This window comes from Dryobates pubescens, chromosome 28 (genome assembly GCF_014839835.1).
Source record: "Dryobates pubescens isolate bDryPub1 chromosome 28, bDryPub1.pri, whole genome shotgun sequence".
Classification (NCBI taxonomy): Eukaryota; Metazoa; Chordata; class Aves; order Piciformes; family Picidae; genus Dryobates; species Dryobates pubescens.
In genome coordinates, this window is record NC_071639.1 from 7,122,533 (window position 1) to 7,139,114 (window position 16,582).

Sequence of the window (16,582 nt, forward strand, 5' to 3'; positions counted from 1 at the left end):
TTATGTAAGATTGCTTTGTGTCCTTTGTTACCATAGGCTCAGTCTGATCTAAAGGTTATTTTTCATTAAGCTGGGACTTAGGGAGGTGATTGTGTCCTCTCCTTACTAGCTGAGAGAAGATGAAAGCACTAATCATGGTTTTTTGGTTCTACTTTCAACTAAGGCACTCCATCAGATTCCCAAATCTGACTTTAGCAAATAATCCTTCTACTTATGGATCTTTTTGCAAACAATTCATTTCTATTAAAGGATCTGTAAGCATAAATTAATTCTCAGTATTTCAAATACAAAATGGGTGGTGAGAAATGTGATGAAACTGGGAAAGCTCCTCCTCCACTTTGCTGCTTGAAGGATCAGATTATAGAGGTTCCTTACACAACACCACTTTGTGCCCCATGCAAGTCCTGTTGCTTGAAGCTAACTGATAATAATTGAGAAAATTGAATGCCTGGAATCAGAAGCAGACATCATTGCTGTTCTGCATGCCTGTCATGCCTCCAGCAATAGGTACAGATAATGGCATCTTTGCTGCCAGAGGAAAGGGATAATTCTTTTAGTCTCTTTAGGATTTAGCAATACATCTTGTTCAGCAGATCAAACCTGAAACACATCTAAACAAGGAGGTTTGCTGGCTTGAAGTTTGCATGAACTCCTCTAATCAGTTGCTGGAGAGTACTAAGTGGTCTGTGGCTTGGGGTGTTTTTTGTGTGTGGTTTTTTGTTTGTTTGTGGTGGTGGGGTGTGTGTGTTTGTTTTGGCAGGGTCTATTGTCTGTGGTTTTCAAACAACCAAAATCTGAAAGATTTTAAAGGAGAGATAAGGAGGGAGGTTTTTCCCGAGGTCTTTGGAATCCACATGCTATTTGTTTGTAAAAATGCAACAGTTGAATAATGTTGATAAATGTTGTGTAATGAGTGCAGTTCCTGTCTCTCCTGTGCCAAAAGCTTGCCTCTGCCATACGCAGCCTGTTATTTGCATGTGCAAATGATTGAGAAGGCATTTGGAAAAGATGTTCACATGAAAAATCCTGTGCCACTTCCAGCACAAGGGATGCCAAGTGGAATTTGTGGTTTTGGCAGGTGATTGCCCCTAAAACAGAGCTGTCATGAAGCTTGTGAAAGACAAAGCTTTTATTTCCTCATCTCAATGAATGTAAGGGCTCGTTTTGCATAGGGTGAAGAGCAACAAAATGGGCAAACTGTAAAGTTTGAGCCAAAGACTGAGAAGAGGTTGAACAAAATCACTTCTATGAAGATTTGAAAAGGGGAAAAGAGGAGCAGTATGTAGTGCTAGTGTTTCATAGAAATCTTGGTTGCTTTCCTCAATGAAAAAATAGTTTAGGATGTATTTAAACAACAGATACTGTTTCTTGGCTTGCTGTTTACCTTGCAAGTCTTTTGTTAATAAATGTTATAGTTCAGTATTTCTACAGGTGCTAGCTGGCCAGGGATCTGAGTGTTTATTTTTCCTATGAAAGTGTGAGATAAAAGAAAGGTTAAGAGGTGGTAAGATATTCTGAAGTACTTGGATTTTGATGTGTTCAGCTCTAATATACTTGAAGAGGCCTATAAAAAAAGATAAGGACAGTCTTTTTATCAGGACTTAGTGTGAGAGGACAAGGGGTAATTGCTTTAAACTAAGAGGGGAGATTTAGAGTATCTATAGCCTAAATATACAATTTCTTCTGTAAGGAAGAATTTTTTTGTGATGAGGGTGGTGAAACACTGACACAGGTTGCCCAGAGAGGTGGCAGAAACTGCGCAGGGCTCTGAGCATCCAGATCTAGCTGAAGTTGCTCCTGCTCACCGCAGAGTTGGATTAGATGATCGTTAAAGGTTCCTTCGAACCCAAACCATTTTATAGTTCTAGGATTCTTCACTCAGCACCTTTGATTGCTTACATTAACCTGCTTGACCTTGATAAAGCCTTCAAATAGTAGCTAATTAAGACAGTACAGTATCAGAGGGCTCTTGTCGCTCAGCCACATAAAGGCTCAGACACAGCCTTATGTAAACTGACAAAACTCTAAAGCAAACAAGGAGGATAATTCCAGCAGCAGTATTGGTGGAACGGAGCCCTTTAAGAGAAAGCAGTCTTCCTCCTGACATTAAGGACCAGTTCTGTTGTTTCATATGATTCAGATACACTAAAGTACCAAAAGGCTCTGTAACTACTTAATCTAAAGAACAAGATGTGCCTGGTTTGTTTTTTTTTCCTTCAGCCTTTAGGCAATCATCTGCTTTTGCAGGCTAAGCAAAATAACCACACTAGTTGTTTTTGGAAGCTGGTTCAGTCCAGTTAGTGCTTTAAAGTCGTGTTGTCCCTTGGGGGCCAAGTTGTCCTTAATTTTTGCAGGCATGACTAGATAATTTTACAGTCCAGTAGATCCTTGGGTTCATCATGTGAAAAAGATATTCTGTGAACTTCATTCTCTTCCATTTTTCTTTCAAAACTCTTTTTTTGTTGTTTTCTTCAAACCAACAGCTGCAGAAGGAAGTCAGGAGCTCACAATGACATTTCTTAAAGGGTGCTATTTTCCTCAACTTGCTCTTAAAAACACTATTCATAGTGTGCAGACGATTTCAATCTTTTTCCTTTTGTCATGCAAAACCAGTGAATAACTCAGACCTTCTCATCAGCATTTCCTGCTCCTAGGCTATCTCTTACAAACATGGTTCTGCCTGTGCTGTCTTTTCTTCACAGAGTTGCTTTTATTTCCATTTATATTCTAGAGGGAAGAATAAATTATCTTCCCGGTTCCAGGCAAGATCAATAACTGCTGAGATGTTCTTGGGCAATCATTGCCACACTCCTGCAGGAGACTCTTGGGCTGGCACTTGGTATGTCTGGGCAGTCTTACTGTGATGTTAAATGCCACCAGCCTTTCTGATTTGCTTGAAGGTTGTGTGTTAATACAGTTAATTGACCCAAGGCCAAAGGTAAAGACTTCCTGAGACAGCAACAACTCCTCCTTGTTTAACCATTCTTTTCTTGATGGACTATGACAGTTGCTGATAGAAGTACTGAGTGCAACTGGTGCTAGGATTCATCTTTTCTAAATCATACCCTTAAGACTTCTTATCCATCTAGTTCCAACTTGAAATTGCAGTTAAGGCATTGTCATGTTTTAATTTATATACCATCAAATACAAAAGTAATTTAGTGAAACCTGCACAGTATTCCCTCTAGGAATGGGTATCTGAAGCGTTCAGTTGAAGAGTGAAGTAAACCACTAAACCCATGTCATGAGTTCTGGTAAAAACCAGGGAGTTTATGTAATTGTCAGGTCTCTTCTTTTGTCTTTCCACTTGCTTCAAGTGGGGGAGTGGGGGTGGAAAACAGTGTAATGATACCTATATTGCTTCTGTGCATACATGAAGTCCTTACAGAATAGAATTACTTATATTCAGTGCAGGATTCTTTAGATTGGAAAAGACCTTTCAGATCATGGAGTCCAACCATTAAAATAATGGTTTATTTTAGGATTTATGGGTACCTCTGAACATTTTCTCCACTGCATTTGAAAATCCTGCTGGTCTTTGGAGAGAACATCTTCTGGGTGTTTAATTAGAGGAATGATTTTGAGGTTTGACTGCAACAACAACAAAAAAAGTTTTAACTGCAGGGAATTCAGAGAAGTGGTTGAATTGCTCATAAATTTATGACTTGCTGGCAGCGCTGCTCTTCAGTCAGAGCACTTGTTTCTGACTCTTAAGAACTGCAAATGTATTCTTGCCCTCCTTATGTTTTAGTCACTTCAGTTTTATGGCTTGTCCAGTAAGAGAAATAGTCTTACAGTAAACAGAAAGGAATTGAATTAGTCTGCCTGATGATTTAACTTGCAATATAAAAGCAGCTTCTTAAATCATAGTTCTCTGTTGAAGCCTCCTGTTTGCCTTAACATAAAAAAGTAGTACAAGAGAGTTTGCATTTCTTTTATTTAATTTAAGGAAAATACACAAGCCCTTTATTTAGGCTCATTTTGGATGTGCCCATTATTAGAATAGAATAGAATTAACCAGGTTGGAAGAGACCTTTGAGATCATCGAGTCCAACACTATCTAATCAACTAAACCATGGCACCAAGCACCCCATCCAGCCTCCTTTTGACCTTTTTAACCTCCTGCTAACTTTCCCACAGACCTGCACTTTAGCCTATCACCTGTTATTCTAAGGGCAATGCATACACTGCAGTAGCTACAGCACCTGATCTCATGACATTTGCTCTTATTCATCAGACAATTCAGTGACTGTTGTCTTCTAGAGAGATGTCAACAGTAAGAAAAAACCTACTGAGTTAAGAAATCATCATCTTTGCCTGCTGTACAAAGAAAGGGGGTTTTGTTAACCTGGCTTAGCTATAAAGCCAGCTAGATGGTGTCTCAGAAGCCTTGTGCAGGAAGGAACCTGCAGAGTATGCTAAATTTTAACGTGTTCCTCACCCCTGAAAAAGAACGGTTTAGAAATGCACCATCAGTGCAGCTGTTAGTGTTACAAAACTCACCTGCCACGGAGTCAAGCTAAGCTCTCGGCACAGTTGCAAGTCCAAGCTGAACTTCTCCAAATGTCACCTCCTCAATCCCATTGTTCTTAATGGAATTTACCAAATGAAATTAAAGAAGTAGTTTCTGTTATGTTAGTGGCTGTGACAGTCAACAGCATTTACTTATAATCTGAGCAAGCACTGGAACATTAGGGCTGGGGCAGACAGAACTGTTGGGTTTTTTCCACATATATAAAAATGAAACAGAAGCTGTATCTGCTGGTGGGAGAGAATGACCAGGGAGAGAGTTTTATGATCAAGTGGCTTGTTCCTAACTGATCTGTGCTGTAAATCTGACAGTGGCAGTTGGCACTGGCTTTGTACTTGTGATCATTTCACTTTCTAAGTTATTTATGATGTTTCCAGTATCTGAGATCACAAAATCTGAAAATTCCTGTGTTGGCTTCACTCCTGGTATGAGGATTAAAAGGAACACTTGACTGTTTAAACATGGGGCAGTCTTAATATACAGCATTAATTTTCAGTGAATACTCATTCCATTTGATATATGCTTGAAGAGCAGGAGGAACTCTAAAAGAGGAGGCTTCAACTTACTCTTTTCGTATCCACAAACACCAAATTAATGGTCAGTGGACGTGCTGATGCATGAAGGAAGAACAAAGGATCTGTGGTAAAGGACATTAGAGTCAAGTTTTAATTGAAATGAGACTTCTTAAGCCTCTTGCTTTTAATGAAGGCTGTGTGAAGCCTGGGACTCTGTAATTTTGTGCCGAATGCCATGACTTGTTTTCAAAACTTCAGCATTCAAGCTTGTCAGTTTGGATTCTCATCCTGCTTTGTTCCTTGCCCTAGTACTTTAGTCACCGGTGTTGCATGTAGTTCACTAGCTATTAGTTATTGTTGCTATTATTAGTTTAATGCTTCCTTCTTTCTAAAGGAAGCCTTTACTAGCTTACAAGGGGAGATTCTTGTTGATAAACAGTTTGTTCCAGGTTCTACTGAAGCTATACAACTACTCTCTACAACTACCTGAAGGGAGGTTGTAGACAGACGGATATTGGTCTCTTCTCCCAGGCAGCCAGTACCAGAACAAGAGGACACAGTCTCAGGCTGTGCCAGGGGAGGTTCAGGCTAGATGTTAGGAAAAAGTTCTATACAGAAAGAGTGATTGCCCATTGGAATGGGCTGCCTGGGGAGGTGGTGGAGTCGCCATCATTGGAGGTTTTCAGGAGAAGACTTGATGGGGTGCTTGGTGCCATGGGTTAGTTGTTTGGATGGTGTTGGATTGGTTGATGGGTTGGACACAATGATCTTGACGGTCTCTTCCAACCTGGTTTATTCTATGTATAGCTTAGACAGAGGACTGTACTGTGCATATCCTGATGCTGTGCCACAGTATTTGTATAACATTTATGGAACATCCAACAGAAATAGAATCATGGGGGGTGGGGGGGGGTTACCTCTGAACATCTGGAAGCACGTTTTTACTGTGAGGGTGACCAAGCACTGCACGGGACACCCAGAGAGCCTGTGGAATCTCTATTCTTGGAGATACTTGAAAGCTATCTGGACACAGTCATGGTCAACTGCCTCTCTGTGGCCTTGCTTAAGCAGAGGGCTTGGACCAGATGACCCAGAGAGGTCCTTTCCAACTTCAACCATCTTGTGATTCTGTGAACTTTTGCTCGTAACTTCATGAAATCACAGCCCCTTGGCTATCTGGAGCACTTTGCATGAAAACAACAGGGAAAAGGGAAAACTTTTGGCAGGGGTATGGCACTACTTGTGCAGACCAGTGACAGTTGTTTTGCTGCAATAGCTGTAGCTGTCTCCACGGGGAGCAAACCTTGAGCTGGTTGGAGAAGAGCTGCTCTGTGCTACCTGGTCTGAAGACATTGTCAGTATACATTTTAACCATTTGAGGACTTACTTCCAAGTGATCTAAATACCTGATTTTAAATACCTGTGATGGTGTCAGCCTAAGGCTGTGTAGTGATTGAGGAGAACCAACCTTTTCAGAGGGACCAGAGCTGACCAGGTTGACTCTGCAGGTACCCATTTGCTAGTGGTAAGTCAAGCAAGATGGCAGAGTATGAGAGATCCTGAGCCTTAGACTCTTTGGTCCAAAGACCCTTATTATTTCAGCTGTTGAGATTTCTTTCAGTAAGCTAAATTATTAGAGTGAATGAACATTAGGAAAAAAACCCACAACAGATTAAAGTGGGCATACTTTGTATCCTGTTCACCTTGTTATACTTGTATGATTGATAAGCATCATGTAAAACTATTTTCATTAACAGCTGGAACAAACTTACAAGTATCAGGTAACACTGTCTGAAGCAAACAGCTGTGTGTTTGCTGTTGAGTTAATGTTAAAAACCAAATACAATATCCTTTACAAGCACAGAGTGATTTGAGCCTTTTTAGTGCCTCCCTCTGTGGTCTAGGAGTGTACTTTAAAGTGAATGCATCGCTCTAAATCTCCAGTAGTTTCAGAATTAAAAGATATAGTTGAATTTACAAGGCCAGAAATGAATCTTCTGTTAGCACTTGAGGCTACATTAAAGATGTAATTATTGATTCACCATGCAAAGTTTATGAGGCTCCCCCACCCCCAGCTTTCACACAGATGGTGTTGCAAATCACCTCTCAACGGTCACCTGCTTGAAAGGAGAGTTTCATATGCAAAGTGCTGTTCTTTGTTTAGATGCCATAGCTTGCAAGATGTAAAATGAGGCAGCTATTGAAATTTGTTGTTACAGCGCTTGGGCTGGGTACACAAGATTAAATAAAAAGAAAATTAGGAAGCAGATGCTTGTGGCTTAACAGAGGAATTGTGGTAAAAGATACTCTTCATTACGGGTGGATATGAGTAATTTTACTAAGGCAGCTGTTTCCTTAATCAGGAAACCCACAAAAGTCTAAGATGACATCCAGATGTTTTCTGTATTGCCTCACAGTGTAATGAGTTTCCATTCTATATGCCATACTTTTAACTCCATTTGTGTTTTCTTGCATCCAATATGCTTCAAAAATGTATGTATCATCTTCCCTAACTGCGGGAGACCCCAGTGCTAAATACATGACTTATTTTCTGCCTTGATATTCTTGCCTGGTGCTAGCCTAAGAGTTCCTCCTAGGGCTGACAGCGTGTGTCTCACCAGCAGCCACGTAGCTGAAAAACCTCACTTTGTGCAGGGGGAGTTGTTTTGTTGGGGATGCAGAGGTCTTGGGAGGAGGTTTTTTGTGATGCTGTCTGTTCATCCTTCAGTTGTGCAGCTGTACAGTGCCTGTTGTTTGGAGCAGAACATACCATAGTGTTAACACACATGGAGTGGATTGATATCCTGTTCCACTTACGTGGATAGAAGGTAAAAACAGATTTGAAACTTGCACTGGCTCTTGGGTGTGATCTTCGCCCTCCCTCCTGGGCTGCTGACAGTTTTAATGCCTGCCAGCTTGCCGTTTACCCTTGCTAGAAGTTTTATTTGACCGGAGACCTGGGATTCCAGGCTTTCTGTGGCTGACAGGACAGAAGACTGACATCCCAAAGCCTTGGCACTGAGTTACTGTCACTGAGCTCTTTCATAATTTATTTATGTTGGGGTGGTGTGAGATTTCAGAATCTTAAGATTTGAGCAGAGCTTTTGTTGGTGTGAAGCTTGTTCTTTTTGGTTTGGTCCTCAAGAGCCAGCTGCCAACAAGAGGTTGATCTTGCACATGCGGAGCAAATCCAAACTCCTTATTCCCTTATTCTGTATCCCATCTCCTGAAAAAAATTAAGGCTGCCCCAAGTTTGGGGTGAGGAATTCTTGAAGGCTTTCATGCCTGGCATTTGTTGAAGCTTATTTACTACCTTTCTCACCACGTTTTCTTGAATTGACACAGCAGAGAGATTAAGTGGTCAGTTCATGAGATTTCCAGGTACTAATGGGTTGTAGCTAAGCTTTTAATTGTGGAAGTAAACATCAGCTTTAAAAAAAGTAGTGCTTTCTTGACATTAGGAGATAAATTAGCAGTTAGTTTTCCTCTTGTGCTCTGAAACTTCTTCCTGTTAAATAGCTCTTGGAGCTTATGTCTGTGTAAGCAATCTTAATTACACATGAATAGCACAAAAGGATACTGCTAAGTATAACTGGAACAAACTCCTCCTTGATTTTTCTAATTCTGTAGTTATTTAGCAATTCCTTCATTCCAGTTTTCAAGTGCAAGTCAGATGTTTATCAGTTACTCTATGTGAATGCTTTCTGGTTTATGCCTTGCCTTCTTTCTGTCCGTTTGTACCATTTATTTGCCAGCCTTCCTAAAATAAGGTATCTTTTTTTCCCCAGCACAATATGTCTGCTTAGTCTTGAGTTAGAAAACAACTGGAGTAATTACATGTGTTAGCTACTGCTGATAACTTGAGGGGTCTTGTGCTTGTTGCTGTGTACATTTGGATTAAATCTGGAAATCTCTCCCTAATCCAGTTACTTCCATTTGATTAAGTTCTCTACAGTATTTTCTACAGGGGGAGGCTTTTCATGGTGCTGGTGACTTCTGTGCTACAATGACCAGCTAGAAAATAACAGTGCTATCAGTGAAACCATAACAGAAAAGGCTGATTGAATAAAAGAAAGGATTTGTAAATTCCCCCCCTCAAAAATGTTATCTGAAGTAGATTTGATTCTACAAGCTGGTGGCCAAACATACCGGGGTGTCCTGGCGAGGGCAGGACAAATCTCAAAGCTTACCCATGTTTGTTATTTCCTCAAGCTGTGAGAAAGGCACAGACTGCTCTAGCAGTTTGCAGGTGCAGCAGGGTTGCTGCTCACAGATCCCACAAGCTTCCTGAACCTCTGGTGAGATGATTTGCAGACTTGTACAACCACAGGTTTCAAAAGCTGGAAACCTAGATGCACCTAGCTGAATTGCCACATCATCTTGGGTGCCAAGAGCTTTCCTAAGATTTGAGCACGTTGCTGCCTGCTGCTGTCACATGTCAGACACAAGCTTTTGATTCCTGTACTGAAGATGTCTTTATAAATACTACCCTGTGGCTATTTCAATCTTGGACTGGCACAGAATCTATGTTTTCCAAGCTTTCTCCATGGGAAACCATTTGTCTTTTAACGTGTTCCAGCCCATCACTCTGTGAGGGCAGATGCTGAGCAGAGTTGTGGGAATGGCTGCACTTTGTCATTATTTTTAATTGCAATATTTCCCCTGCTTTGTACAGCTGTGATGGTGTTTGTGTGTGTGAAGGAGAGATTTGTATGAAAACCAGGGCTGTTTTGAGAATTTTAATGAGGGGAGCAGCCAAGATTATTTATCCAACTCAGTTGTAGGGTTCTTTTTTTAATTAGTGCTTTTCCTGGGATTCCTGACATCTCCTCACCCCTCTGCTGTGCTGTCTAACAGCTTGACTTGTGCTCCATCTGTGGGCATGCTGATGGGACAGGACCTGACTAGTTGTGTTTTGATAATCTCCAGGAAGGGGGTGACTTGTTTAATTTCTCAATGTAATAAACCACTGCTCTGTTGAGTCAGTACTCTCCTGTGAAGGAGCTCGAGCACCCTTTGTTTCCTTCACAGTGGTTTTGCAGAATTGGTGCCAGTTGAAATTTCCATTTCATCATTGGGTCTTCACTGTCTGGGCTGGTTGCACCTGGGATGCCCCTCTTGGTGGATTGTACTTAGGCAGAATAGGCGGTATGGGATGCTTTGGGGTGTTTAGCATACAAGGATCTCCTTGCCTTTCTAGGGAAGCTTCCTGCATCCAGAAAAGCTTCTGAGCTCTGGATTGGTGTAACCCTGTGAGGGCCAGACCTGCTCCACTTGGCCATCAGTGACTCTCTCTGCCTTGGAGACTGGAGGGAGGCATATTGTCTCTGGGCCAAGTGTTACAGGTGGGCAAAGGTGCTTTGAGTCTAATGCTACACTTACAAACCAGAAAACCTTCCCAAAAGTCCAGGTGCTGGAAGAGCATGATTCTGACTTGTGTCAGCACGTGCAGTCATGCTGAATAGCTCTGACTTGTCTTTGGCCACTGTAGGTGTGGCCTTGAGTGGAGCCCCCCAGTTTTAATACACTGTCCTCTCCTATAAGCTGGTAGGAAGACCTGAGGTGGTGTGCCACACAGGGCTAGGGGTAGGCTTGTGCATTGGTGTGGCATTTCATACGTGCTCTGCCCAGGTCTGACAGGACCAGGGCTGGCCCAGAGCTAGCAAGTTGCTCACGGACTCAGATTGTTTCCTGGGAAAAACACTCAAAACACGCTCTGGGCACTTTTGGGTCTGGGTGTATGATAAACGGAACTACAGCTGTCAAGGTCCTAAATGAGGTCCGTTGGATTCCTGTTGGTACTGGTTACCACAATGAGATGACTCATTGTGACATTTGTTCCCAGAAATGTTATTAACTGTCTCTTCACCTTGTAGTACAAATAATTCATAACAGTCTTGGCTCAGGACTAACCAAGGGCTGACTGAAATTAAACTCAAAACCACCTGCTGGTGTCAAGATGACAATAACTGTAAAACCAGTAATTGCTGCTGACTTAATGCTGGCAGCTGGGTATCTTATCTAGGTGTCAAGAACACTGAAGATATATAATAGGAAATGGTTTCAAATGATATAACACTGAAGTGTTGTCTTACTTGGAGATAGAATCATTCAGCTTATGCTGTTTCAAGTGCTCTGGTACTTTGGATGGAGCAGCACAATTTTTGCAGCATTTCTAATCTTTCCTTGTGAAAATAACCCAAATGTAAACATGGCAGCAATCCTGGATTGTCTTTCAGGTATTGGAACAAGTTCTTCTAAAAGAGTTCTCTTTTGTTAGCAGATGGCTTTAAACCTAAATCAACATTTGTTACACTGAAAGGATTTCTGTTCAGTGTTCTGAAGAGCAGCTAAGTGGCCTGTCCCTGTTCATTTTTCTGCTCTCGTTCCCTGCTTTTGCACTGAAATATTCATTCCTTACCCTTCTGGGAAAGGTGGTCAGGTACAGGAAAGAAAGCAATAAATCTTACTTAGAGGCTTGTCAGTTCTTATCTGTAAATGTAAAACAAAAAAAAAAATGGAAAAACACTTGATTTGACAGAATTAAAAATGTGGAGAAAATGTCTTTGTTAATTGAGGGGGAAAAAAAATCATTTCATCTGTTGTTAAAATTTAACTTCTAGCTTCCCTCATTTGCAGAACTTATGAAGGCAGGATTCTGTCTTTAATTTATGCTATTTTACCATCTTCTGCCCTTTTTTAATTAGACATGCCTCATACACTATTCTAAGATATTTCTTTGTTTCCTGTGTTTTCCCTTCTTTCTGATTAGCAACAGCAATTAAATCTATGATGAAGTAATCTAACATTTTCAAAGGGATTTGTCATTCCAGCCAGAGGAAACATTTTTCTTTATCCGGAGGAGATAACATTCTTGCACTATAATGAAAGCCAGTGCTCACCAAATGACAGCTCTGGTCGTAGCCCTGCAGTTGCATCTTTGCTGGCAGGCCCTCATTTCTCTGTGGGAAAACTGTTTTCCCTAATAGAATGATAACAGACCCAAGAGTCTGCAAAATCTGATTGATTGTGGGATTGGGTCTTCTAACATGAGCAGTGCAGTTCTGCATGTATGACCTCTTTTAACAATTTCAAAGGAAAAGACTTCTTCTCTAAACCCATTTAAAGAAATAAACCACAAAAGATGCTTTGGAGATCTGCATGCCACAAGGCTGGGTAGAGAATGCAAGTAACTGCTTTAAGATAAGGGGGTATCTGGAAGACTTGATTAATTAAATGAATAACTTCTTTTTCATCTGAAGTTTGTGTCTTAAGTCACATACAAACCTTCTACATTTGCATCAGTGGCATAACTTAAAACCCAAACAACCATATCCTAACTGCCTTTCTAAGGTAGTGTGCCTCACTTACTTTAGGTGGTATTTGAGAGGAATAGGAAACTTTTAGTCCAAGAACAGTTACTGTAGGAAGCACTGTCTCTGTCAGTGTGCTTGCTTTCCTTACCTTGTTCAGCAATAGTGCTGGCAGTCAAGGAAGTAGATGGCTTCTGGCATTGGGAACCACAACATGCATAGCATCATGGAATTGTTTCAGTTGGAAAAGATCTTATAAGATCATCAAATCCAACTGTTATCTAACTCTACCAACTCTGGTGCTAAGCCATGTGCCTTAGCAGGGAAATAACTCCATGCTCCCTCTTCCTTAAAAAGTATGTGGCCTTAGATGTGATAGAGCGGTAGAGTAAGCCAAGGAGGTCTTTGGGACTGGTTTGTAGACTTTTGGACTTGTAGATAGGTGTTTAATATATGAGACCTAAGTGTGGGGTGCAGAGTGGGTGCAGGAATGAGACACTGACAGATTCTTCAGGGTCTGATCCATTTGGACTACCTCCTATAAGTCAGTCTTCATTACTGCTGGCTGAGCACCCATGAGTAGAGGCCAGGAAAAGTCCTTGAGCCTCTCAAGAGAACCACTGGGATGGGAGAATTTTGCTGTATATCTTTTTCTTGATTATATATAATGGCTCCAGGTTTTGTGCCCTGCCACTTCTGCCTTTACTCTGTACATCTCAGTAATGGCCATGGGACTTTTTGCTTACCAAAATCTGACTTTACTGAGTGGTAGTGGGGGAGAGATTAGGACTTGGCAATCAGTTGAAATTCACATCAGCAATAGAGAGATTTAGCAGAAGTTTCTATTGGTTACTTCCATTTATTAGCTGAAACAATATCCTACCCTGTACAATATTTATTTCTTAGACAATACCAAAAGTTTCTGCAGAAGAAAATTCCAGGGAGCATTGTGGATGGTGTGCAGTAATTACAACACCTACTTCTTTCATTATTACTTTTTTAAGTGTTGAAACTGCACATTGAAAAATCAAGGGGTTCCTTTAGTAATACTCACCCTTTTCCCCTTGCTGAAAGAGAATAATAATGCTGCTTCAAGTTGCTATTTATTATGTTCAGTCATTCAGAATGTTGTTGTATTCTTGTCACTCTTGTCTGTAGTGTGCTGCTTAACAGTGATTTAGCAGTCAGTTGTTCATCCATGTTAAATTATCTCTGGAGATAAAATTGGATCCTGTCCATACTTGACTGGGTTGTTTAACTTTGGAAGGGAAAGGAAAATCACAGCCATGCATAGTAATAACCTGTTGAAGTTACCTTGCAAACAAGAAGTACATCTTCACCTCAGGACTTGTTCCAAAATTGTGTGATGGTTTTAAAACCATTTCATAATTTTCTTCCCCTAGTTGTCCATTAGGAAAAGTGTTCTCAGTGTTGGCAGAGGTGCATTTTGGACAAGACAGAAGTTAGCACACCCAGTTGCAGTCTGTGTTTTGATGTTGGTGTCCAGTACACTGTCCTGTTCAGGAGTGAAATATCTTTTTCCTTGCATATCCATATGTAGAACAATACTTCCTTACTGCTTCATACTTGCACTTGGTGCCATGGTTTAGTAGCCATGAGGTCTTGGGTGACAGGTTGGACTTGATGATCTTTGAGGTCTCTTCCAACCTTATTGATTCTATGACTCTATACTGGATGTTTAATTTTTGCTAACTTATTTTTGACACTTCTATCAAGTAGGCAAATCTAGTTTGAAAGACACTGGATTGTTAATTTATGAAGGAAATACAATAGCCTTTTGTAAAACATATGAGGGTAGAAATGTGTGGAAGTAAAACACTATTGCTGTGCATAAAATCTCTAATTAAGATACCAAAATGTTACACTTCTGTCCAGAAGCAATCGTAACAGAGCTTATTTTGAGCTTGCTTGTAATCATTTTAATGATGGAGGATTAATGCAGCCTGTAAGGTGCAGCAGTTACTGAGCCTTGCTACCACTGCTGTCATTAAGTATGTGCATGCTTTTTGAAAGGGAGAGCTCTACTCATCCTTAATATACATCTGAAAGCAATACATATGGCACCTTTCACCACCCTCCATAAAATGAACTCTCTGCCCCCTTTCCATGTGACAAAAGATAGGGTTTTATGCTGTGCAGCAGATTCTTCTTATAGAAATTCAGGTTTCTTGTGTGCCCATTGCTTGGGAGGGTCATCATCACCTCTTTCCTGGTGACACTTCAATGTTTCTCAGTGCAGAGATACTGAAGTAAGCTAAGGAGCTGGTCCCATCATATGTTTTGAAAGGGTGAGCAGAGCTCTCTTCTGCTGGAAGAGCAAAGCAAAGGTTTGGATTCAAGAAAACAAAGTGGAAAAATGTGGTTGCATAGTGTTAATAAGGGGAAGATGTGGGTGATCCTGGTGGGGTTGCTGTCACTTGCTCCTCTCAAGGTAATTGACTAAGAGAGATTTACGTTCAGCATCAAATGTTTCTGAGTGTCCCTCAGGGTTCTAACTCCTGGGAAGACTGAATTATGTGCTGAGTGAAGATCACAAATCCATAACTAATTCTCATCAGAATCCACACAATCAGTAAACCTGGAAGTCAGAAATAGCATGGATTATGAAGGGATTTCCAAGCAAATTGTTTTCATTGCTGCCTGACTTAAGTTTCTCCCAGCACAGATGTGTGATCCCCTTGAGGAAGTTTGCTGACTTCAGCCATAATTTGGCTTCACATTCCTTAGCCTCCCTCAAAATATCTTGTAATTGTAAATCTTGGACTGTTGTCACAGCGATCTTGAGACCTGTGTCATGTGAAGAGACTGTGGGGTAGCCTGGATCTTCTTTATGGTAACATGATTATCCCAGAGTGTTATAGTCTCTCCAGATCACGTGGTTTTCAACAATGAAAACCTTTCTTCAAAGTAGCCCTTAGAAAGTGGGATTTTATAGATGTTTATTAATATGCAAAGGAGTTACTGCATTACTTTGTTCTGACCAGCCAATGCCTTTATTCAAATAAATATATAGGCTTTTATTTTTTCTGCTCTGCTGTAGTGTACTTGGCTACACTGCAAGATGCATCAGAAGTACAAGTTGATTTCTAATACATAAATAAAAATTCATCTGTCTGGGGGGGGAGGGGGAATAATTAATTGAAGGGCACCATTATTAGACAACGAGGAAGGTGACTTTGCTATTTTGGCACCTACACCTGGGATAATCCTTTCCAGTGTTGTGCAGGATCCCAGTGTAATTCCAAGCAGATAGGCCTTGAACATCCACGTGCTGAAATCACTAAATAGGTTTCTATATTTAAGTTGGAACAATACTGTTCCTAATTAAAAAGTCTCTTACTGGAGCACTCAGTGCTCCAAAAGTCAGGTTAGTGTAACCTGAGCCGAGCTGTCAGTTGAAGGAGAGCAAAATCCTCTTTGTTCTAGCTTTGTAACTACTACACTGGACATAGAAGTTCCCAGTGTTAAATTGGCATTCTTGTGGACAAATGTTAAGCATTTGGGGTCTTTCAACTTTTTTTTTTTAAGAGGAGAAATGAAATTCTTTCCATGCTGAGGATCAGTTAAGCCTTAGTTACCTGTTAAGAGGTCTCTTCCCATTTTTGGTTAAATTATGGCATGCATAGCCCCTGGGTAAAGGCATATTGTGGTGCTGCAAAAATACGTTTTGTATGTGGGATGGGGGTTGGCTAAGCGTTTCTGCTGCAGAATGCCCATGCAGCTCACTGGCAGTACAGCAGGTACATGGTGACCCAGCCTGCTTTCCCAGAGTGTGCTGAGCCACCAGTAATAAAGTTCACACAGAGCCAAGGCAGCATTCCAGCAGTTGCAGGAGGAGATGTGTCTCAGGGCAGGGAGCTGGATCCAGCAGGGTGGCTGGGTAATGGTCCCCTCCCTGACCCTAGCATCCGTGGCAGTGCAGCAGGGTATGCAAAAACAGCTCAGCTCTGTGCAAACAGGAGCAGGTCTGGCTGTGCTGCTGTCTCTTGCTTGATGCTGGTCATGCCAGGCACAGGTCATCTGAGTGTCATCACTCTGTGATCCTGCTGGGTGAGTTCTCCTCTTACTGTGTGTGATGGAAAGCAGGTTGTGCTGCTTTGTTCCTGTGATGTGGCTCTAAAAAAAGAGAAGGCTGTGAGGAGACCTTATTGTGGCCTTCCAGTATCTGAAAGGGGCCTACAAGAAAGCTGGGGAGGGACTTT

The 16,582-nt window shown here is 41.2% G+C and overlaps 1 protein-coding gene across 1 annotated transcript in view; it reads left to right on the top strand.

Annotated features, from left to right (window-relative positions):
- The window catches only part of MAN1A1 (mannosidase alpha class 1A member 1), a 134,728-nt gene that overhangs the window by 57,954 nt on the left and 60,192 nt on the right, over positions 1-16,582 (top strand). The gene's annotated exons all lie outside the window — the stretch shown is intronic.